Below are 24,239 nucleotides of genomic sequence, written 5' to 3' on the forward strand. Positions count from 1 at the left end.
GGTTTTGGAAACCAAGACAAAGAGAAACCAGAGGAAGGAAGCCTGAGCTATGGCTGCCATGTTTAAGCCATGATCTCTCCTGAAATGGGTACTATCACTTTCCAGAGCCCTGAGAGAATGGTTTCTCAGGTGTCCTGGCCATACTCTAACCTCACCAAACAAAAGGGCAGAGGGTAAAGGAAAAGGAGATGGAGACTGGGTATCCCCTACAGACAAGACTTCCAGATGTCAGGCTCTCTGCCCTTGACCTTGGCTCTCTCTCCTGAGGCCAATAGCAGCTAATCATGTGACAAGACTGAAGGGAGTGATGAGGGCAGTAATCACAGGGGTGACGTTTACTAAGGGGAGTAGACCTTAAAATAAACATATTAAAGTAGGTAAGATATACAGCCCAGAGAGGCCCTTACCTCGCTAGGAGGAACTGGACCAGTCAGTGAAGGGAGGGTGAATGTCTACCTTTTACCCTAAACATTTTGGTGTCTTCTGAATTTTGTACCATGTGATCTCCAGCCTATTTAACAATAAAGGTGTTGCGTCTCATGGAAGAATGTGAAACTTTTTTTTCGTAAAATTATTTTGCTTTTTGTTTCCACTATTCAAGAGCAAAGCACCAGTTGTTTGACATGCCAAGGCTACATCAGGGCACAGTCATGGAGACGGTGCTGGAAGGGTGCCCTGCCTCAAGCCCTCTTAACTCCCAGTGGAAACTCACATGGTTGGAGGGTGGAACAGGAAACAGAGCTTTGGATGAGGATAAAAGAGAAACGGCCACAGTCACCTCGGGGTCGGGAATGATGCTTTCCTGACAGCAGCTCCAGCACTGTGGTGGGAGAAGCCAGTGGGAGAACACGGGTGCCCAGGCCTCTGTGGGAACTACATGCAGGCAAAGGCATCTCCCGAGAACTCGGCTCGCTTGGCTTTCCAGTTCATCCCTGAGACACCAGAAACTTGATCTGTGCCCAGAACACTGCGCTCCACCTCCTGGTGACATTTCAAGAACAGAGTTGCTGCTGGGCCGCCCAGTGCTCTGGTGACCTTCTAGCGTTGCACAGATGACACATCACAGGATTTCCTCAACTGCGCCCTGGCGTCCTGCTGGGATGGCTTTTTCATTTTTTCCATAGGACACTCATCCATTGCATCACGATACAAACAAGCCGTCCAGCGATGCCTCTGTAAACATGAGTCACACGTGAAGTTAAAGGGCTCATGTTCGGTGGGGGACAGCCGAGTTTTCAAGGCACATCATCTTCACGTAAGGGACATGGCTGGATGAGGCTTCTAGGGTTCCCTGACAGGATGTCCAAGCAGTGCTTCAGAGAACCCTGCACACAAATGGTGCTTCTTCATTCCTAGCTCTGCTTCCCAAGATGCAGCTCTCCAGTAGTCACATCAGAAAAAGTGAGAAGAGGGCCATTCAGGGTAGTGGTTAGGGCTGCCTTACTTTATAACCATTGGCTGATTTCTTCTTCTTCTTCTTCTTCTTCTTCTTCTTCTTCTTCTTCTTCTTCTTCTTCTTCTTCTTCTTCTTCTTCTTCTTCCTCCTCCTCCTCCTCCTCCTCCTCCTTCTCCTCTTCCTCCTTCTCCTCCTCCTCTTCTCTCCTCCTCTCTCCTCCTCCTCTCTCTCCTCCTCCTCTCTCTCCTCTTCCTCCTCTCTCCTCCTCATTCTCCTCCTTCTCCTCCTTCTGCTCCTTCTCCTTCTCCTTCTTGGTTTTCAAGATAGGGTTTCTCTCTGTAACATTGACTGTCCTGGAACTCACACTGTAAACTAGTGCGACCTGGAACTCAAGATCCACCTGCCTCTGCCTCCAAGTGCTAGGATTAAAGGTCTGCACCAGCACAACCCATCTGCTGTTTCCTTTTGTTTTATAACAAAGTCTCAAAGTAGCCTGGAATTGGCTTTGTAGCCTAGGCTGGTCTGGAACTCCTCCTACCACCTTAGCCTTCTGGGTAGCATGCAGGATTACAGGCATATAGTACTACTGTATCATCAGTTCTTGTGGGGGTGGGAAGGGGGCAATGACTAAGCCAATCCTGTGAGGAAGATGTCAGTTCTTAGACCCCATCACTTCTCATTATCACTACACATCGGATCATGTCTCAACACAAGTTTTGGAGGAAACAAACCAAACTCAAACCACAGCAACCTTTCTCGAGCTTCTCTCAGGTCCTTGATATCACCACAGCCTTGGTCCTTGCAGCCCGAGCATTAGCCCAAGTGTCTTGCTTGCTTCCCCTTTGAGGAATGAAAGCTACTCACATCATCCTTCTGCAAGGACTCAGACCACCAAGGCTGAGGTCACACTGGGTTTAACTCTCCCCTCCAAGCTTTCCTCCTTCCCAGAGGGTCCTCACTGGCCACAAGTCCACTAACCTCCTGTTGTGTGGGGTGTTTGGGTGCTTTTATCTACTTCACACCCTTGTTTGATCTTCGTTTTACTATTAATGTGCATTTGCCCTTTGGAAGACTTCTGGAAATCCCCTAAAAGTTCTTCCTGATGCCAGGGATCTGTGACTGTCTCCCCCCCTTCCCCCTCCCCGCCCTGTTTTTGTTTTGTTTTGTTTTTCAAAAAGGGCTCATACTTTGTGATTGTGTAAAATCGCCAAGGGCACAAACCTTAGGCATATCTGTAGGAGAATTTCTAGACTGGGTTAATTGAGTAGGAAGCCCTGCCCTCAGTGCGGGCATCTTAAGCCAGTGACTGGGGGTTCAGACCAAAACGAAAAGAGCAAGCCAGATGAATACCAACATTCATCCCTCTCTGCTTCCTGCCCATGGATGCCACGGGACCAGGTAGGTGCTCCATATTCCAGCTGCCATACCTGCCCTCCCTTGATGGTGGGGCTAGAGAGATGGATGGGCTGTTAGGAGCACTTGTTGCTTTTGCAGAAGAACCAGGTTTGGTTCCCAGCACCCACGTGCCAGCTCATGTTTGCTTGTCCCCCTTGAACAAAAGGAGTTCTGTTGTGTCTAACAGTCCTTGGTCAAAATCCTTTTAGGATCTGGCTTGCTCAGTGATCAGTCATTAGCCAGATTGCAGTGATGTAGAGAGATAGGATGAAATGCATCTGGTAATGTCCCCTGAAAGGCAGAAAAAAAAATTCTGGATTGGGTGTCTAGATGCAATCTCAATGTCTTGCCTACTTGAAGCAGCCAAAGGAGTTAGGGCTTTACAGCTCCCCAGCTCCCCACCCATTCATTCTCCACAACAGAGTCACCCGCAGGTGAAGGCCACACCCTTTCATCAGCTGCCCGCATTGCTGAGTTAGGTGTTTTCAAACCGGCTCTGGGGCTGTAACCTCCACTTTCAGACAGAAGGACAGACAATAACACAGCCGGTAAAATCCTCATCAGAACTGCCAGGCGATAATGAGAGGGTAAAAATCCTTTTGTGTCTCATTCATGGCAGTCTAGAATCGACAGCAGTCACAACCACAGGAAGCTGTCCAATTCTGTCAGCCCCCGTGACAATGCTTCACCTTCACACTATTGGGTAAGCACATTTGGTTGGCTTTTAGGTCTCTCTCTTCTTGCACAGTCTGTAGTGATCTGTTTTGTTTGAACGGGTAGGTGAAGGGACCCCCCTCCTCCCGCATTTATATTCCCCAAATTCACACATCAACACATTATATACAATTGTGTCAATCTGTCATGTCAACTGCGAACTCTCATTTATTTGTGTGTGTGTGTGTGTGTGTGTGTGTGTGTGTGTGTGTGTGTGTGTGTGTGTGGTCTATGTGTTTATGTAGGTGAGTGCTGGCACCCTTGAAGGTCAGAAGAGTTAGGGTGCCAGTGGTTGTGGATGTGGGGATTAGGAACCAATTCTGGTTCTGTGGAAAAGCAGTTTTTGCCCTTAACCACTGAACCATCTCTTTAACCCTCAGTTAGCATATTTTGTTTGATGCTGGAGATTGAACTCTTGGTCTCGGCATGCTAAACAAGTTCTCTACTACTGAACTATGCACACAGTCACTGAACTGTGCTCCCAGCGCCACAGTACCTTTTGGCATGCTCTAGTCAAACCGAATTTGTTGTGTGTTCTTGTTTGTCTTTGAACTAAAGTCTCGTATCTTTGAGGCTACCCCCCAACCATGTGAGGTAGCCAAGGAAGATCTTAGGCTTCCGATACTCCTGCCTCCACTTCCCATATTCTGGGATCACGGGTATGCAGCACCACACCACGATTGGTATATGCAGTGTTAGGGAGCAAACCCAGGACCTGTCTAAGCTAGGATAGTACTCTACCCACTGAGCTACACTCCCATCTCTAAGCTAGGTCTTTGGCTTATGAATGCTAATGCAGTTTTTTCCATTACATTAGCTTGAGTAATATAAAAGAATGTACATAAAACCAGTGCATAGTTCAAACGCCAGTTCATGTGAGGGAACAATTCCTAACAGTGTTATCTAGATGTTTCTCAAGTTCCCTGGGTTGAGGTCACTCTTTGTAGTTTGTGTTGGGCTCCTGACCCAAACACAGCCCATGCCAGTTATGAGTAAAGAAAAGGCCAGTTTTCCATAGTTTGGACAAAGGCGACCGTGGGAATATGCATAGTTTTCTCCAGTTGTGGTAAAATTGAGGAAAAGCCAACCGAGCTAGGCTGTCCTGTGTACTCGCATGGGAAACGGGGACAGATGAGGACGGTCAACTGAGAGGAAACCAAACAAGAGGAAACGGGCCCATTCTGAAAGGCTTGGCTGTGCCGGGCCAGCTTTTCACTGGAGCAGAGGGAAGCACTCATCTGTGCGGAAGAAAACGGTCTCTTCAGCTATTCACTGAGGAACACCGAAGCAACCTTGAACACCTTACATTAATGTAAGGGGGTAAAAACAGGGACTCAGTACATTCACAGGAAGGAAAGAAAAAATCCGAGTGCAGATCAAGACTTCTGTACTGAGTGAGTCACGACAGCATGGCTGATAATAGCTAGAGATAGGAACCAAGTGACTGAGGGAAAATTAAAATAGCGCGTCTCGTTGCTTATCTTGTAACTCGGTTATTTGGCAAGGGTTGTGATTGCGTGGGGCATTTTTAGTGGTGCAGTTTAGGTGAACATCATAAGACACAAAGCTGCACTCACAACATTACACTGTAAACGGAGATAGTTGTGCACATGCAATCCACTAGAAGGGGAGAAGCAAGGCAACATGAGTTCCAGTCTCAGACCCACAACACAGCACCATATGTGTTCTCTCTCCTTCCCTCTCCCTCTCTCTCTCTCCCTCTTTCTCTCTCCCACACACAACTTTGCTCCAGAAACAAATGCCCCAAAGACACAGGAGAATGTCTTTAACTCAGGGTGACTATAGCACTGGCCAGCATGTCCTGATGCTTCCCTGGCAGTGGTTCCTTGACAGCAGCCCAGCGAAGATTCTTACATGGCCATGGGTAAGAATCCCCAGGAGCCAGGGGAGGGCTTAACATATCCACCAGATCCCAAATAGGAAAGAGAGAGAGTACACAAAACAGACTCTGGATCAGGAGCTTACCAGAATAGCTGACACATTCTAATAGTGACAGTCGAAGGGGTCCACACCACCTGTCCTTCTCTCCCATGGTGGGTTCAGCATGGCGCCATCTTGAGTTGACCAGTGGCCTTGGGAAACCCCTGAGACATCACCCATGGAAGAAGCCTAGCAGGAACTGGCAGTACCTTGCTTGTGCATGGGCTGAACGTGTAAGAGACCCCCGGCTCCTCCCTCAACACTAAAAGAAAGCCAAGATTAACTTCTCTGTGGGGAGAGACCCAGCATGCAACTTCAAGCAGATTACTAGAGCTGCCTGCCTACACACTGAATCATAAGAAATAAAAAAGAAACCAGTGCCCACTTCCAGGCACTGTGTTTTGAAGGGGCTTTGTCACCAGCAACGTATAACTAAGGCAGTCAGGGTAAGGGCTCCCTGCGGTTTTAACCAATCCTTGACTTCTTCCATAGGCAAACTGCTCACCGGACCCCAGTTCTACATTGCCTCCTGTTACCCTACAACAGCTCCTTGTTATTATTTTAATTTTAAAAACAGACACACAATGTATCGGATACCATTACAAAACCTTCAAACATTGTGTTTTGTGGTTCTCTTTCTGGCCAACTCTCCCATCCCTGCCACCCTTCTCCTTCTCTGGTGACACCCCCTCTTATCTTAAAGCAATGTTTCTCAGACCCCGCCTACAAGAGTTGAGACAAAACATGTTTCTTTAAGAGCGACACATAGTTGGTCTTATTCTTAGTACACCCCCAAGCCTGGGATGGTGTCTAGCACATAGGCAGATCCAAAGAAATGTTTGTAAACGGACCTTGGACGTTTGTTTAAAATAAGGGTCACGGAGCCCACCTCAGGAGACTGGTTTGGAAGGTCTATGTGGGCCCTGGCAGTTGCATTGGCCTGAAGACACCTGAAGGACGCCAAGACGGCGCAAACACTGCGCCAAACCAATTTTCCTGTTAGCTGTGCGTTTGAGCTGTCCAAAGAGCCCCTTCACCATGGTAGTTCCTGGTCTTCGCCCAGGCCTGAGAGTCATGACTCTAATTGCTAAGCAACTCCTGGGTGAAACTGGTCCACCAATAAGGGCATCTGGGAACCATGGGCCCAGCCACCGCAAACCTCTGAAAGGCATTTGTCGGTCAACCCTGCTCATCTCTCTCTTGGCGGCAGGGCGCACACACTCTCTGAGGAAACACCACTCTACTCTCCCAGCTTTCTGAAGGGAGGTATTCACTGCAAGTGCTAGGTAGGGACTCTTTGTGAGTCTTAGTGGCTCGTTTGTCACACAGGTATAATTAGTGTCTGCCTCTTGTATGCTTCGAGGGTGGACTGACTAAGGTGTGCGATCCTGGGCCAGAATTACAGACACCGTGCACGGCATTAGGAATGCTTTCACTGTGTGTTATTTGTTTATTTTTTTTCTTTTTCTTTTTTTCAGAGCTGGGGACCGAACCCAGGGCCTTGCGCTTGCTAGGCAAGCGCTCTACCACTGAGCTAAATCCCCACCCCCCTATTTGTTTATTTTTAATACGAGTATGCTTAGGGATCTATGTGGGGTAAAGTCATGTGAATGTAATTGCTCTTAAAGTCCAGAAGAGGACTGAAGATCTGCTGGGCTGAGTGAGAGGTGGTCGTGAGCACTTGAAGTGGGTGCTGGGAGCTGGACTCAGTTGAGCCATTGAGCCGTTTCTCCAGCCCCATTTTTACCCAATTTAAGGAAACCAATTAGAATTCATTCTAAGAACTGCATCTTTGTGATCCCTGCCCAAAAAATGCCTCAGGGAAGGGTAGCCTGTGCACTTGTCTGCTGGTTTGGTTTTGTTGTTGTTACTATCATTGTTTGTTTAGTTTTTTGAGAGAGAAAAGGTCTCACTAGCCCTGAATGTTTTGAAATCCATGCAGACCAGGCTGGCCTTGAATTTACAGAGATCCACCTGCTTCTGCCTCCCGAGTGCTGGGATTAAAGCATGGGAGACTATAGCCAGCTCTGGGCAAGTCTGGATCCTTTCTTTGAGTGCTACTTGGTATTTCCTTTCCTCACCCCCGTCTTCACCCCTTTTGTGTTCCTATGGACCAGCCCCTTCCATGCATCTCTAGTTCTCAGCCTTCCTGATGCTGCAACCGTTTGATACAGTCCCTCATGCTGTGGTGACCTCCAGTCATAAAATTATTACTGTAATTTTGCTACTGTTATGAAGCGTAATGTAAATATCTAACATGCAAGATATCTGATCTATGACCCCAAAAGGTCATGACCCACAGGTTGAGAACTGCTGTCATAAACCAACATAATATATATTCACCTCTTTCCTTAGTCCTGCCTCAAGCCAGGCACCATATCCAGAATGTCCTTTATTGTCATTCTACACACTCTTGGGTCTTGAAACTTTAGGACCTGTTAGTGTCAACCCGTCTGTTCAAATATAACCGGCTGATCTTATCTAGAACCCCACCCCATCTGGGTGTTTACCTAGGGGCCCTAGGTGTGGTTGGTTTTAGGGAAATACATTTCAACTCCCCGCCCTCCCACTGCCAGCTCCTTGTCGGCAGGGGCTCTTTTCATGTTGTCTTACATGATTCTAGCCCCGAGCACACTGTGCACATTCAGGGCAGGGGTTTGCACACTTATGTTGGCTGGATGTGTGCAAGCCAGGGGCATTCCCCTGCAGAAGCGGCTGCTCACTCTGATTTTCTGTTGCTGGCTCGTGTGCTTCTTGTACCCACGAGGTGCTTGCCTGATCTTTGTTGGTGGGGCCGTCTAGCAGGTGCAGGAGTGCTTGCTTACATGGGTATTGTATGTGAGTGAGATGAATATGAAGGCTGAATTGACAGTGAATATTGCTTTGGAAGTTTCGCTGTCTACTAGATCCTCCGCCTAAATGTCCCATGGATGCTTCCAAACGCAACAAGTCTCAAACTGACAGATAAGTTTTGTCCCATAAAAATTCTTCCTTATCTGTTGGCGCTTTCCCCAGCTGCCCAGACCCCAAGCCCTACACAGTGATACTGTCCCGTCTCCGCCACAGAAAATGGTATAGTCTCTCCATTCAACCCACACGACACTTCCCACTGCTTTCTAAGCTCTGCTTTCTGTTCCTAGATCTACATGTATCACCCTTGGCCTCTGGAAAACAAAACCTCCTAATTCATTTACCAGTTTCCACCCCACCTCACTCCTCTTCAGATGCAGGCACCATGGTGAAGCACACTCTTCCGATGGTTACACTTCTGATGATAGGTGTGTGGTCACCTCCACAGTGGACAGAGCCCAGACTGTCACGTTCCGCAGTCACGGAGCCACCTAGTTTCAGATATCATCTTTGGGATGTAAGAGCTTGAGGAAGAGGCAGTGAGGGACATTTACTCTTTTAGTCACTCGGCGAGTACTGATTAGCAATATGAAGAGGCCTTGTTTCATGGAGTTTATATGTGAGGAGAGAAGTGAACGAAGTCACCGGTATCTGCTCTTAAGAGGACCAGGCCACTACAGCTCCACCTAGAGAATGGGGACGTGGGTAGTTGTCTACGTCCTGGGCTCCTCTACAACCACGTTCTTTGCCATGTGACTTTGTAGTTTCGTCTATGAAAAGCAGAAAGACTTCCCTCTTGCTTGATTTGGAGTTGGCTTTGAGACTTGCATGGGCATGCTGGAAGATGGGGTGCAGCGGGGCTTGGGGTGGGCTTTCGGGGCTGTGTTCATCGTGTGTAACTCTACTTCCACTGCACAGACTGTCCCAGGCGACTCTATGTTCGAGAGGAAGGAGAAAAACGCAAAGTACAACTAAACTGCAAACAAACGGTTGTTTCAGGACATGGACTTTTGGGAGTGGCTTCTTATTCAGCCTCGAGACAGGGGGTGAGGAGAGTTAATTCTCTCTTCTGAGAGATTTACATGACAACCTTGAATTGGAAGTACTGGTCCAGAGGGACTGGCCTGCATTAGTATGGGGCCTCATATTTCTTCGATACAAGAAGGTAATTCCATAGAATAGGTACCCTCATATAGCTGTTTCAGCAGCACCTAGGAAATCCGAGACTCTTTTCCATATAGCCTGAAAGAACCATTTGATGAAATATTATCTCTGGACGTCATCCAGAGGTCCTGAGAGGCAAGCCTTTTCTTTTTCTAAAGATCAATTTTTATTATTTTTAATTATGTGTATAGGTTTATGTAAGGGTAGACACACTTGAGTGCAGGTGTCCTCCGAGACCAGTGGCATTGGAGCCCCCTAACCAGCCTAGCATTGTTCTTTTTTTTTTCCCCTTTTTCTCTTTTTCAGAGCTGGGGACCGAACCCAGGGCCTTGTGCTTGCTAGGCAAGCGCTCTACCACTGAGCAAAATCCCCAACCCCCCTAGCATTGTTCTTGATTGGCACGTGGGCACAGAACATGTGGAATAGTCTTCTAGTTCTAAAGTCTGACTTAACCCCTGTTAAACTAGTGAGTTTATTGAGATAGTTTGCCTGGCATCTTCTGGATGATCTCTTCCCAAGCAAAAAGCCACAACTGATTTGGTTTATCTGTCCTCTTGCCTGCCCACACATCCATGGTGGCTAGAAGGATTAGGATGGAGAGACAAATGGAACATGAGTGCTCTTAGAGGGGTCAGAGACGAACAGAGGGTGCATGACTTTGTTCTTTTTCTGTTGCTGAGATAAAATACTGTGACAAAAATCAACCTAAGGAAATAAGGGTTTATTTTTTGGTTCATAGTTCCAAGGTGTCAAGGCAGCAAGAACTTGAAGCAGCTCATCACATCACACCCGTGATCGTGAATGGGGTATGAATAGCTGAGCTGCTGCTTTTCTCCACTTATACAGTCCATGTTCCCAGCCAGGGAATGATGCCACCCACAGTGGACCGGTCTTCCTATCTCACTTAACTAATACATTTAAGATAATAACCCCAAAGGCATGTCCAGAGGCCCATCTCCTAGATGAGTTCTAAATTCTATCAAGTTGACAGCACCAACCATTACAGGGCCACAGACTGTTATAAGGAGGCAGAACGTGTCTTTAATTCTAACACTCGGGAGGCAGAGGCAGGTAGATCATTGTGGGTTTGATGCTCGTCTGATCTACAGAGCAAATTCAAGGAGAACCAGGGCTATATAGATACTCTGTCTCAAAACCAACCAACCAACCAGAAAAAAAGAAGCAGTTCTGATGCCAATGTAGAGTGGAGAGTGTTTTGGGGAAAGCCACTTTGTCGGGTATTCCTCATTCCCCCATCCACGTATGTTCTTGATTTTCAACCCCTTTGCTCTAAGCCCGGAGAAGCTGCCTTTTATGGCTTGTACCCTGGGCTTCTTTGGCTTCTATTTGGGTCCAACCAACAAGAGACAACATCAGGATATAGGAGAGTGGAGCAGGCCGAGCGTGGGATGGATTTTTACTTCACCCCGCCCACCGGCTGCCTTTTGGCAGCTTGCCGCATTCTTCCCCAGCCTCCTCTGGGCCTTTAAGTTTGGGGAGCAGTAATTGCTTCCCATGCCTGCAGATGCCCACACACTTTCTCATCTTTACTTCCTTGAACCCGTTCAGCCCTCTCTCAGTAATCTCTCCGCGGCGGCACACTCTCCAATTGCCTTTTCCAATGTGCCCCGTGCATCCTGCAAAGACAGGAAAACAAAAACATTGCCTGGAAAGGTCAATAATCCTGGCCTCCGTGCAGCTCGGTTCAATTCAATTTAGCAAACATTGACTGAGTGAGGTCTTCTTTCCCAGGTTGTGCGCCAGGAACTGGGGTCAGAGAAAACACAGACACAGAACCTATCTGCGGGGACCTAGGCGTAGCTTCCTGGGAGGCTGGATGCGGGGAGAAGGGGAAGCACGTACTGTGGTAGGCAAGTAGGGTACAACTGGGTCTGAAGCTGTGAGATGCTGGAGCTGTGAGGTGCTCCCTCCTCTAGGTCATCTGTGTTGGTTGGGGACCCCCTACCATCATCCAGTTGTCTCCATTTTGGCTTCTTTTCAAGGAGCCCGACCCGCCTACTTAGCTAGGCGCTACTGGCTCCCCGTCGAGGAGTGTCTGGGAGAGGAAGAGAGACTTGGCAGCATGGGCCTGGGAGCCCTGGGGTGGAGATAAGAACTTTATCTGCTCTGTGCCCTAGATGGTCCACTGGGATTCCTGAGCCTATGAGCAACTTATGCTGATGTAGGGAGGGTGAACCTGGCAAATTCTGTAAACCTTAAAAAGGGATGAGATTTTTACCTCCTCTAGTTAAGAAGAAAACACCAGAGAGAGCAGCGGTCCTGGGGCCCTCTGACTTGTGCTTTTTCTAGTGCTGTCTTTTTCAATCTTATTTACAGTGGTAGAGCGCTTGCCTAGCAACCGCAAGGCCCTGGGTGGTTCGGTCCCCAGCTCCGAAAAAAAGAAAAAAAAAAAAAAAAGAAAAAGAAAAAGAAATGTGCATCAATCTTATTTACAAAGCCGGGTTCTGAGCATGCTAGATATGTACTCTACTACTGAATTATTCTTTATCCGTATCCCCACTCCCTCCTTTTAACGTAAGGTTTTGCTAAGTTGTTGAGGCTGGCCTGGAACTTGTGATCCCTCTGTCTCCGCCTCTAGAGTAGCTAATGTCTACATATACCGGGCCCGTTCCTTTCTTCTTTTTAAAAATATTTTATTCATTTTATGTGTATGAGGACACCGTAGCTGTCTTTGACACATCAGAAGAGGGCATCAGATCCCATTACAGGTGGTTGTGAGCCACCATGTGGTTGCTGGGAATCGGAACTCAGGACCCGTGGCAGAGCAGCCAGTGCTCTTAACCACTGAGCCATCTCCCCAGCCCACCAGGCCGGTTTTCAATATGGTCTGAGAATGTGTTACAACAGCGAGTTTATACAGCGTCCTTGCTTGCTAGACTCTTGGGCGTTGAACTCTGACCCACTCATCCGTTTCTTTCTAGGATTGTTCCTGAAGGAGTAACATGGGTGTGATGACCTCTGTTGGAAGAATGAGATGACCGTGGCTTGTGACAGAGAAGGGACCTATGCCATTTATGGCACAGCTGGGACTTGATACAAAGAACCTCGAGGGCTGAGACAGTCAACAGGAATACAGATGGAGCCACCTGCTCCTTGCTGGAGACTGTTTGCAACAAGTTTACATCAGTTCTCTTCTACTCTGGGGACAGCCTTGGAGGCATAAAGGTGAACAGCACCAGGCTTTACAGTCAGGGCTTCAAAGACTTGAAGGTAAGCATCACGATCATACCAAGAAGAGGCGGGACATACACTGAAACCGAGACACCCATTTTTAACCCGCCGACTTCATTCAGAGGCAGGAAGGGAAGGAAGACCCGGGACAGTCACATGTTACTTGTACGTACATATGTACGTACGCCTCTACACCGTGGCTCATTTTCCCTTCACCATCTCTTAAAGACAAGGAGAAAAGGAAATTTAAAAAACAGATGCGTGAAGCATCTGGATTTTAGGAACTGCGATTTTGGGAAAGTCGAGAGCAGTACAGGGTGACTTGAATGAGTCTGGTGGTCCAGGCTCTCTCTCTGCTACTGAGGAGCTGTGTGACTCTGACCATACTCACTTCACTCTTTGGGCTTCATCCGCATCCTTATCTACCTCCAGAGAGCTTTCATGACATTTTTATTGGGGGGTATGGGGGTGGGGGACAGTGCTAGAGGGGTGCAGGATTTTAGCGTCAAGCACAAGTCTTTATCGCCCTCTACTGTTCAGCTGCAGCACTGCGGGTCTGATTTGTTAGGTTCTCTAGAAAGCAAGCTTTTACGCCTTGCAATAATAAGCTGTGAGCTACCAAGTCCATCCACAGGAGTCTATAAGGTAACAAGAGAAAGCCAGTCCTCTCTCTCGCTCTCCCATCCCATCGACTTGGAAGTCCTGCTGGTCTCGCCCACACAGTTTCAATTAGTTTCCTAAGTGCTGCCTCCTGACTGTTGAAGCGCACACCCTCTCCGCCCTGACCCAGCTCCCCTCCATCATTACAGTTACCACACAGCATGTCAGCTGCCCTTGGCCATGCCTGTCTTTTTAGCTCAAAGTCTGCTGTCACTTGCCTTGTATTCCCCCCACCCCCTGTATAGCATGGGACACATGACCTCCCCAAACAAGTTAGTTCAAACGGTGACGACCAGACGGAAGAATAGATGAATCAAAGAAGCTCAGTGAGCGGAGGAAGGCTTGGGGGTGAGGAGGAGCTTCGAGGGTTCGGAGGGAGGCTTCCCATACAGGAAACTCCCTAGTTCCAAACTTTTGGGGTTCAGAGCATCAGCGAACAGAGGGGCAGATGGAGGGCTTTGGGGGTGCAGCTGCTCACACAGGTGTGCTCACCTGGAGAAGATGCTACCCTCAGAGTGCCCTCAGGGTCTGCACGCTACTCGACAAGAAACACGCACTTTGAATGGCGATCCAGAGGGGCTCAGCCATCTGTCACTTGGTCAGTGTTTTTCCTGGTGTCCTCCAGTTCTATCTGGGCTAATCCACACCGTGGCGGAAGCGATACCTGAATACCCAGTCCATCCTCTATCCTGAAGCATAGTTGCAAGGGTAGGGGCAGGTTATTGGGTTTCTTTGAAAGTGTTTTCCACATTTGCTGTCTTTTTTAAAAAGCATCCCCCACCCCCGTACTTGCTATCTTTAAAAGGAGAAAGATTCTTTTTTTTTCTTTTTCTTTTTTTTGGAGCTGGGGACCGAACCCAGGGCCTTGCGCTTGCTAGGCAAGCGCTCTACCACTGAGCCAAACCCCCACCCCAAGGAGAAAGATTCTTGGTATACGTCCATGTCAGTTTCTATTTGTGTCCATGTCCCTGTGTGTGTGTGTGTGTGTGTGTGTGTGTGTGTGTGTTTGTGTGTGTGCATGCCCACGTTGTGTGTATGTCCACACGTGTGTGCGTGTATCTGTGTGTGTGTGTCTATGTGTATGCACACACGTGTGTGTACATCCTCGGTACAGGCCAGAAGGTCAGAGGTGACCTGTGGGTTCTTCCTGCAGCTGGAGTTACAGGTGGTTGTGAGATTCGAGATCTGGGAATCAAACGTGGATCTTCTAGAAGAGCATTAAGTGCTCTTAACGTGCTGAGCCACGTCTCCAACCCCTTTCATTTGATGTCTTAAAGTCTATCTTAGTCACACATGCTAGGCACTGAGCTTCAAAACTCCCAGGCAGGAAGCCTGAGAGTCTTTGATTACCCCAAGCTTCTGAAATTGGTCTCTGGTTGTCAAAACGATTGGATTGACTTTGTTTTGGTGCTTGATTCTCTCGAGCACTCTCTCTTAAACTACTCCATTCTTAGTTTCTAGAAACCTTATCCCTAGTCTCTTTTGTAGGTATCTTTTCCCCAAGAACCTTACTTTGAAATTCCGACTGTGCTGTGCTGGGCCTGTCTCATTTCTGACTCTGTAGATTCTCCCTCCATGACTTCATCCCTTCTCCTGACCAACCTCATGCTCATGACTCACCAAGACGGTCTCAACCCATCATTACTGAGCCCTGGGGACCATCCGTCCAGATGCCTTTTTGATACCTCTACTGGAACATCTCAGTGGCAACACACTCAGTGTGCCCCTCGAAGGTTCTCTTCATCTTCCTCGGCCTCCTCCCCCGCTCCCACCCCCTCTTCTGTGTTCTTATTTCAGTGAGCGCCTCCCTGGAGCTGGCCTGGGTTCCTGCTCTAGAATATATCATTGTTATGCAGTACCCACAGCCCCTCACCATTTTGACTCAGAGAGTCTATTTCCTAGCCTTGGCTTCCCTATGGGTCTTATCGCAAGGGAACGGTCATGTGACGTTTCCTAACAGGCCCTTATGGCACTGGGCTGGGGTCTCCAAAGCCAGATGCTACAGATAGCTATTATGCCTTCTGCCTGGATCCCTGGATAGGAGATGCTTAGAGCAGACCTGATTATGACCTGTAGTCAGTAGCCAAGCCCAGTGGAGCAAGCTCCAGTCTAGTGAACCCACAGATGCATGGATACAATGTAAGCGCGTGCAAGTTATGTCAGCCACTAGGACTTCTATTCACTTTTGCTACTCACTCGCCTCACCAAGCCCTCCCATTTCCCCTCCCACATCTGTCTCCATTCTTCCGGTTAGCTCCTTTCCCATCATGGCTGTCCCTAGCTGGGCCTTTTGCTATCTCTCTCACTCAGACTCTTACAAGGCCTTTTCCTGATGTTCTCACCTTCGGTCTTGGGTTCCCTGGCCTAATCTCTGCACAGTAGCAGAAGTGATCTTCCTAAATTCCAATTACACCCCAACCCTTTCTTCAGGCACCACAGGGCTTGTCCTAGAGAGTGAGAGAGGCACCCACGCCTGTGGCGCGTGAGGCACCCAAGTGCTTCGGGAAGCTCAAGACCTCTGTGCTTTTCACACCGCTGATCGTCGGTGTTCTTGGTCCTGTCTGAGCCGCATGCTTTTTCTTGCTCAGCTCCTTCTGCCAGTCCTTTACTTTCCACTTGCTCCAGTGTCACCCCTCTCCCACCTCATCTCTCAGGTGACAACCTGAAAACGGTTCTCCGGAGGAAAGACACCAACCGCTTCCAACGGTTGTTTTCCATTCGCTTGCATAGGAACCTTGGCTTCCTTATCAACACATTTATTTACCAGACTCTTTCCCATCTTTAGTCTGCTTGTCTTTCCCATCAGATTTCTACGAGAGCAGGGCAGTTCTCTAGCTTGTTAAGTGGTTAAACAGGGGTGGGTGGGGGTGGGGGGGCTGAGGTCATTCTCTGAACTGAAGAACTGCTTGTTGCGTGAGTGTTCTGTGGAAATACTGGGTGGAAATGAGAATCAAGGAACCCAGTTGGAGAAACTGAGTCACGGTGAGAGCTGAGACTGAGATCCTGGAGGTTGTCTGGGGCAGATCTGGGCTCTAGTGGGGATCCTGCGGTGGGCACTGTTTGCTGTCTGGCTTACCTACAACTAGAGAAAGCTTCAGCTGCACCCCGGAGGGAATTAGTCAATTCCTGGATCCTTCCCTTGCCCTCTCCCAGAGCAGTTGATTCAGTTTCCGTTGTAATGAGATCTCCAGGGACTTTGTAGACAAAATAATGACGGTCTTTGAGTGACCAAGAGGATAGCGAAGATTTGGTTTATTTATAACCATGTATAAGGGGCGGGGGAAGGGACGGACACATGACAAGCACACTCGGAGCCCAGAGGCAGGCACTGGATCCCTCAGAACTGGAGCTATAGGTGTTTGTGAACCACTGGGCACGTGCACTGGGAACAAGAGTCCTCTGAAAAGGAAGCACTTACGCTCTTAGCTCTTAAGCCCATCGTGCCCACTTTTTGACCTTCTTCCGGTTTGCTGTTGCCTTTTATCAGACAGCAGTGTCTATAGTCTGGATTCATAGTGAAAGAGCCAGGTTCTAAACATTTGTGCTATACTTACTTATAAGCAGTGGATATTAGAAAACTACTCTTGGGGGTGTATAGAGGAAGAGTACAGAGGAGAAAATACCAGGAAGCTTCATGATCCTGACTGTCTCAGGCCAAAGGCATAAGGGAGAAAAATACTCACTGAACTCCGTCAGAATGAAAAACCTCCATGTACTCGGGAAAGAACCCTACTACAATGTAGTGAATCCACAGTGACCCCACACTCTTGGAACCAGCTACTGGTGGGGAAATGGCTCAGCTGCTAAGATGTTTGCTATGCAAGCATGAGGTGCTGAGTTCAGATGCCCCAAACCCACATAAAAAGCCAGCTCTGCTGACACACATCTGTGACCCAGCCTTGGGGTGACAGAGACACGATAGCTCCTGGCTGGAGGGGATGAAGTGATGACTGAGCAGTTGGGAACGCTTGCTACTCTTCCAGAAGACCCAAATTCCGTCCCTAGTAGCCACCGTCTGAGTCTCACTATTGCCTATATAGCTCCAGAGGACCTGACACCCTCTTCTGTCCTCCATGGGTACCCATACTCACATAGCATAGACACAGAGAGACCTACACATACACTTAAATAAAACCAGAAGTAAATGTTTAAATAAAATAAGGAGGAGATCAATCAAGAAAGGCTTGTGGTACTCTCTGACCACAAACAAGTACACGCGAGTGCACACACACACACACACACACACACACACACACACGCACACACACACGCAGATGACAAACACACAGAGAGTGCCAAAAGACATAAAGAAAATTGGAACTCTTATGCACTGCTGGTGAGAATGTAAAATGATGCAGCTTTAAGAAGCTCCAACTGGGGAGCCAGGTGTAATGGGGCACACGGTTAATCCCAGCACCTGGGAGGCAGTGGCAGGCAGGTCTCTGAGTTTGAGCCTAGCCTGGTCTACAGAATGAGTTTCAGGACAGCCAGGGCTACACAGAGAAACTGTGTCTCAAAAAAAGACAGACAGACAGACAGACAGACAGACAGAAAGAAAGAAAGAAAGGAAGGAAGGAAGAAAACAACAACAAAGCCCCATCACTACCACCAACAAACGACCCCAAAATATTACCATATGACCTAGTGACTCTATTTTAGTCCCAAAGGAATTGCAAGTAGAAAAGTGAAAACACATTTGCATGCCTGTGTTCTTAAGAGCATTGGCCACTACAGCCAAAACCCATGAGCAACCTAAGAGTTCATTGGTGGCTGACCCAAGAAAGCATGCTGGGTACACTCAGTGGTTAGGTGCAAAGGAAGGGAAGTTTCTACGATGATGGAATAATCTTCAGACTTTCAAAGGAGGGGGCTCCACACACCACACACACACACACACACACACACACACACACACACACACACACACACCCCGTAACCCTAATGGATCTTGAAAACACTACATCCAGTGAAACCAGCCAGCCACACAAGGATAGAGCTGTATGCATCTATGAGTCAAGTTCAAAGTGACACGGGGAGAAAGGCAGTGGGTGGGGGATGTGCTGGACGTGCAAGGAATCTCAGAAGTCAGTCTGGGGAGGTAACGAGTACTTGGTGTTGATGGCAGTGTGGCACTCTGGATTGCACAGAACTGTGCCTGCAAACTGTGCCTACAAATGGTTGGAACTGTATGCTTCACACATAATTATGTTACGCTCATGTATTTTACCATCATGAAGTGAAAGCGACATATAAACACATGCTTCTACTGATCTCAAATTCCCCCCAGATTGAATTTGATAGGCCAAAAATGTGCTTTTAAAAACCTTTAAGGGTGGCGCACGGTGCTTTAATCCCAGCACTGGGGAGGCAGAGGCAGGTGGATCTTTTGAGTTCAAGGCCAGCCTGGTCTTCAGAGTTGAGTTTCAGGACAGCCAGGGATATGCATAAACCCTGTCTCAAAAAACAAAATCCACTAAAGGGCTGGTGAAATGGCTCCGTAGGTTACCTCCTGAGGTGCTTACCTCACAGGCCCACGTCCAATACCCAGAACCTATGTAAAAGGTGGAAGAGGAACAGCTCGTCACAGATGCTCTCTGACTTCCACATCCACCCACGTACACACACCAATAAACAAAAATATCCATAAAACCAGGCATGGTGCCAGGCACCTGTAATCCTACCGCTCTGGGGACTGAGACAGGGGGAGCTGAAGTTCAACGCCAGCCTAAACTACATAGCAAGACCTTGTCTCAAAAAAAAAATTAAAAAAAAAAAAAAACTTGATTTGAAATTGTTGAATGGGTACAGAGCTTCAATTCTGCAAGAGGACGAAGTTTACAGGTTGGGTGGGCAATCATGAACTTAGACACTACTGGCCTGTACACTCTCCGGTGGTTAAGATGGCAGACTCCTTGCTGTCTATTTTACAATTAAAACTTTTAAGAGTATACGTAACAAGGCTGGGCATGGTGGCGCAAGCCTAAAATCTCAGCAACACTCAGGAGCCTGAAGTAAGAGGATCGTGAGTTCCACATCAGACTGGATTATGTTTAAAAAAAAAACAAAAACAAAAAACACATGTGCCAAGCGTCTGCTGAAAACTGGGGAATGGTGACTGACAGCCACAGGGATGAGGAAACCTCAGTGGTTGTTCGGGAAGTTAACTGGGGCATTCTCTGGGCAGTCCCTCCCAGTCTCAAGCCATAGGAACTAGGAGATGGGCGAAAGCAGACTGAAGGCCCGCCCAGACTTTCTGATTTTGATGACCTGGGTGGAGGGAGGACTTTGAATTTCTAATAAGTCCAAGCTGAGGAACCGGGTGATGCTGGCCTCCCAACTGCTCTCCCTCCTTCGCCTCTCCGGAGAGAGATAGCATCTGTCCTAGGTAGAGTGCAGAGTACACTCAAGGGTTCTCAAGGGACCAGGACCCTCCATACTAACAGACATTTACCAGGACCTACTAGCCTGCCCTCTCCACAATAAGGGGAGGCTATGGAAACTGTCACCAATCATTGTAAGCTTAACAGATTTCTAAAGTCCAGAGAATCAACACATGAGGAAGTAGAGTCAATCAAACCAACATGGTCAAAACACACACAGACACACACACACGCACACAGACACACACACAGACAGACACACACAGACACACAGACAGGCACACACATATGTAGACATACACACACACAGACACACAGACACAGACACACAGACACACAGACACACAGACATAGACACACATGGACACACACACGGACACACACACACATAGACACACACAGACACACAGACACACAGACACAGACACACACATTATTCTCACACTTTAGAGACCACAAAGAGGACAAAAAAAAAAAAAAAAAAGGAGGAGAAAGAGACTGGAAGAAAACGGTTAAGCCTAATACACACAAAACACGCCAATATTGAGTTTACTTACAAACTGGAATTCATTTCAGTTGTTTTAATCACTTTTAGACTGTAGGCATTCCTGAAGCCACCCCCCTGGATCTAAATGAAGACTGCATCCAGGCCCAGATACGGTGGCCCACATTTGTCTGCTCAGCGGTCTAGAGGCTGAAGCAAGATGACCATGAATTTGAATCTTCTCACTTCTCAAAGAGACCCTATCTTTAAAGTAAACAGAAATAAAAAGAAATCTAGAATAGATCAAAAAATGGATCAGGTCCATTTCTGCAGAAGGTTCCCTGCCCAGCCAATGACCCCCATAGCTCTCCCTCCATCCCCTAGACGCCTCTTCCGAAGCCTCATACAAATGGAACCAAAGACTCCATGCCTGTGTAGGCAGTACCTTGTCCTCTGTCATTGTATCCCACAGATGAGTGTCACACTGCTGTTGGTGAACACTCAGGTTGTTACCACTTAGCTCTTGTAAGTGACACTAAGACTATTCATATACATTCATGCTGAAGGATTTCTGTCTTGGGTCTGTGTTGACTGCCATTGTTTGGACATAAGATTTACTTGACTTTAATACCATGCAGTATCTGAGAATTCCAATTGTCCTATGTACTTACCAATACCAGACAATATCATTGTTTAAATTACTGTAAATGATAAGGGAGAGGCATGCATAGCTCTGATTTGCATAATCTAATGAGTAATAATAAGTCAGTCTTTATATACTGACTATTTGAATATCTCTCTTCAGTCTTTAGCCTGTTTTGTTATGGGATTGATTTTTTTTATTGGTTTATTAAGGATCTTTACATATGATATATACCCTTTGACAAAGATATGTGTATCTTTAGTTATTCTCTACCAGTCTGTGGCTTCCCTTCTTTATCTTATGATTTTGGTCTTCTGGTTATGAGAAGCCTTAATGAAATTGCCTATCAAGTTGTTTGTTAACTTACACTTCTTTGTATTCTATTTTGAAAACAGATGCTTAACCTCAAGTCCATGGAGACATTCTGCCATGCTTCCTTTTAGACATTTTTAAAGATTTATTTTATTTTTCACTGTGAGGTGCAGGGCATGTGCACTTGAGTGCAGGTACCTTCAGAGGCCAGAAGAAAGTGTGTGCACCTGGAGTTGGAATTAAAGGTGGTTTGCAGCCCAGTTGGTGTGGGCGTTGGGAACAGAGCTCAGACCCTCTGCAAGTGCTTTCAACTGATGAGCCATCTCTCCAGTCCTGCCTTTAAAAATCTGTATTATAGCAATAGCTTTTGTCTTTATACCTATAATCCAACATGTAACCTGTGTATGTTGTGAAGGATCCAGTTCTTCCCTCCCTCCCTCCTTCCCTCCCTCCCTCCCTCCCTTCCTCCTCCCACCTCTCTCTTCCCTGGAACCCCAAATGACTCAACTTCATGTAACAGCATTTTACTGATCAGCACCTCCACTGACTTGCTATTCGAATGCCTGTCTGAAGTCATGTGATCGAGTGAGTGAGACTGAGTGGACCCTCCAATCTATTTCAACGGTCCATCTGCTGTAATTACGTCAGGTTTTTTTGCGGGGAGGGGGACAGGGTTTTTCTGGCGGTGGTGCCGGTTCCTTAGGTAAGGCCTCAGTTTGTAGCTCTGTCTGGCCTAGAACTCACTATGCAGACTCACTATGTTGTCTAATTGTCAGAGATCCACCTGCCTCTACTTCCCAAGTGCGGGGATTAAAGGCGGGCACCACGATCATGATCATTGGTTAGTTTGTTTTGTTTTGCTTTGTTTTGTTTTTGTTTGAGATGGGGTCTTGCTGTGTATCCCTGGCTGTTCTGGAACTCCTTTCTAGATCAGGCTGGACTTGAACTCACAGAGATCCACTTGCCTCTGCCTCCCAAGTGCTGGGATTAAAGGTGTGTACCACCAACCCAAGTTGAGTTAGTTTGTTTTTAATATAGGTTTAGAGCGGGTGGTGGTCCTCTTAATTCCACCCACCTTTAGCTCTTGCTTTCCCAGGTCTTTTGCACTAAATGTGGACTAAACTCCTCAGTGTTCACTAAGATAAAACTGGACTTTTTGGAGTTACAGATCGCTCTGAGGTGCCTGATGTGGGTGCTAGGAATGAAACTCCGATCCTCTGGAAGATCAGGACATGTTCATAACCACTGAGCCATCACTTAAGCAGAGGGTAAATTTTTTAGAACTAAAATTATGGGGCCCATGCAACAACCATGATCAGAGGCAACTATTTACGACTAAACTATGTGGCTTTCTCACTTTGCACAGCAAGTTGTCTCAAGGCTTTGCTATCTGCAGACACAACCTTGTGTGAAGATTCTGACTATGGCGACACAAACTTGCTCTTGGCTTTGTCATCAATCAGTCTAAGCATCTTGCTTGTACCCCTGCCTGGGGAGGCAGGTGAGAGCCACGGTTCCAAGTGTGGGCTTGGAGATGGACAAAGGTAGTTAAAATATCATCTTGTTCTGATGCATGAGGGATGTGTCTCTAACAGACTCCTTAACATATGAGACTTTTGGGGCTGGAGATGAAGCAGTGGTTAAAAATTTGGGATGTTCTATCAGAGGACCCAAGTTCAATACTGAAGAAATAAAGTTTCATAGATGAGAAAAACAAAGTTATAAAAACAAGGTTTTGAGAAATACATCTGGTGGTCAGGATGCCTATGACAAACTTGTGACCTTTCTGAGAGATACATCTGATGTCATGATGCCCAGTGATATGACAGAGTTTTGGTGATTAAGATTCTGACTAAGCTAATCAAGACAAAACAAAAACAACTGTTCTCAGAAAGATCCCCTACCCCTCCCTGTGGTAAATTCCAAGAACAACCTCAAGATGTCATCCTGACCCTGCCCGGCCACCCAGTTCACCCCCCCCCCCCTCTAAGGGACGTGCCAACTTAGCCCTTTCCCAGTGATTCACCAAGGCCAGGTGTACGGCTGCATGAGGAAAGTGACCAACTGAGCCAAGAACAGCCCCTTGAGCAGGCCAGCCAATACCTGACCAGATCCTTTGTCCTGTGCACCACCAATGAGAATGGGCCAGCTAACCCTGTTGCTCTGTAACGAATAAAAGATGTGTGCTTTTTGGGTTCGGGGTTGCCTCTCCCTGTGTGGATGAGCAACCCCACGTACGTGGATTAAAAAACCTCATGCTATTGCAGCAGTCACTTTGTCAATCTGTGCTCTGTGGGTTGCGCTCCTGAGGTGAGGCCATTATGGGGTCTTTCAACAATACCTAGCACCCATCTGGCAGCTCACGGCAATCTATAACTCCAGTTTCAGGAGATCTGATGCTGTCTGAGAGCTCCGTGTTTGCATGCACTGCACAGACACACATTCAGGAAAACACTCACTTGCATACATACATACATACATACATACATACATACATACATACATACATCTTTAAAATGAGACATACAAGACTTTCACAGGCTCCAGTTCCAACAGTGGTGACTATGTCAAAGGTACATCGTGGGAACTGCTCAGAAACTTGAAACACCCAGAGAGCATCAGACTTTCAAGGAATGCTGTCTGCTACCATTGGGGCGAGGTTGTCTCCTGAAAGAATGACTCTGTAAGGCAGGAAATGCAGAGTGGAGAGGGAGGACAGGAACTCCCTGGAACTCAGCAACAGGACTCAGGCCCCATGAAAAAGGAACTGGCCGAAGGCAGCTGGGCACGCATGTGCACGTCTGTGCATACGTGTGCATTCCTATGTATACTAAGAGCTGTCCGTCCAGGCATGGGTATGGCAGAGTTACTATAAAAGAGCAAAAGCTAGGGATGATAGTGGAAATTCGAGAATGACACTGGGGACCAGCAAGATGGCTAGGTGGGTAAAGGTGCTTGCTGCCAAGTCTGACAACCCGAGTTCGATCCCCAGAACACCATGTGATGGAAGGGAAGGACTAACTCCTGTGACATCCATGTGAGCACTGTGATCACGTGTAACACACACACACACACACATACACACACACACACAGAGAGAGAGAGAGA

At 47.5% G+C, this 24,239-nt stretch overlaps 1 long non-coding RNA gene across 3 annotated transcripts in view; it reads left to right on the top strand.

The window, feature by feature from the left end:
• LOC102556038 (uncharacterized) overlaps positions 1-24,239 on the top strand; it is a 34,284-nt gene that overhangs the window by 7,512 nt on the left and 2,533 nt on the right. For 2 of the 3 annotated variants that reach the window (XR_015620887.1, XR_015620885.1), the window contains exon 2: positions 12,403-12,691. This is a non-coding gene — a long non-coding RNA (uncharacterized LOC102556038). Of the gene's footprint in view, positions 1-12,402; positions 12,692-22,299; positions 22,400-22,497; positions 22,676-24,239 lie in introns of all 3 variants that reach the window. The other variant, XR_015620886.1, reaches the window with a different exon arrangement.

The sequence above is a fragment of the Rattus norvegicus genome, chromosome 5 (assembly GCF_021556685.1).
Source record: "Rattus norvegicus strain SHRSP/BbbUtx chromosome 5, alternate assembly SHRSP_T2T, whole genome shotgun sequence".
Taxonomy (NCBI): Eukaryota; Metazoa; Chordata; class Mammalia; order Rodentia; family Muridae; genus Rattus; species Rattus norvegicus.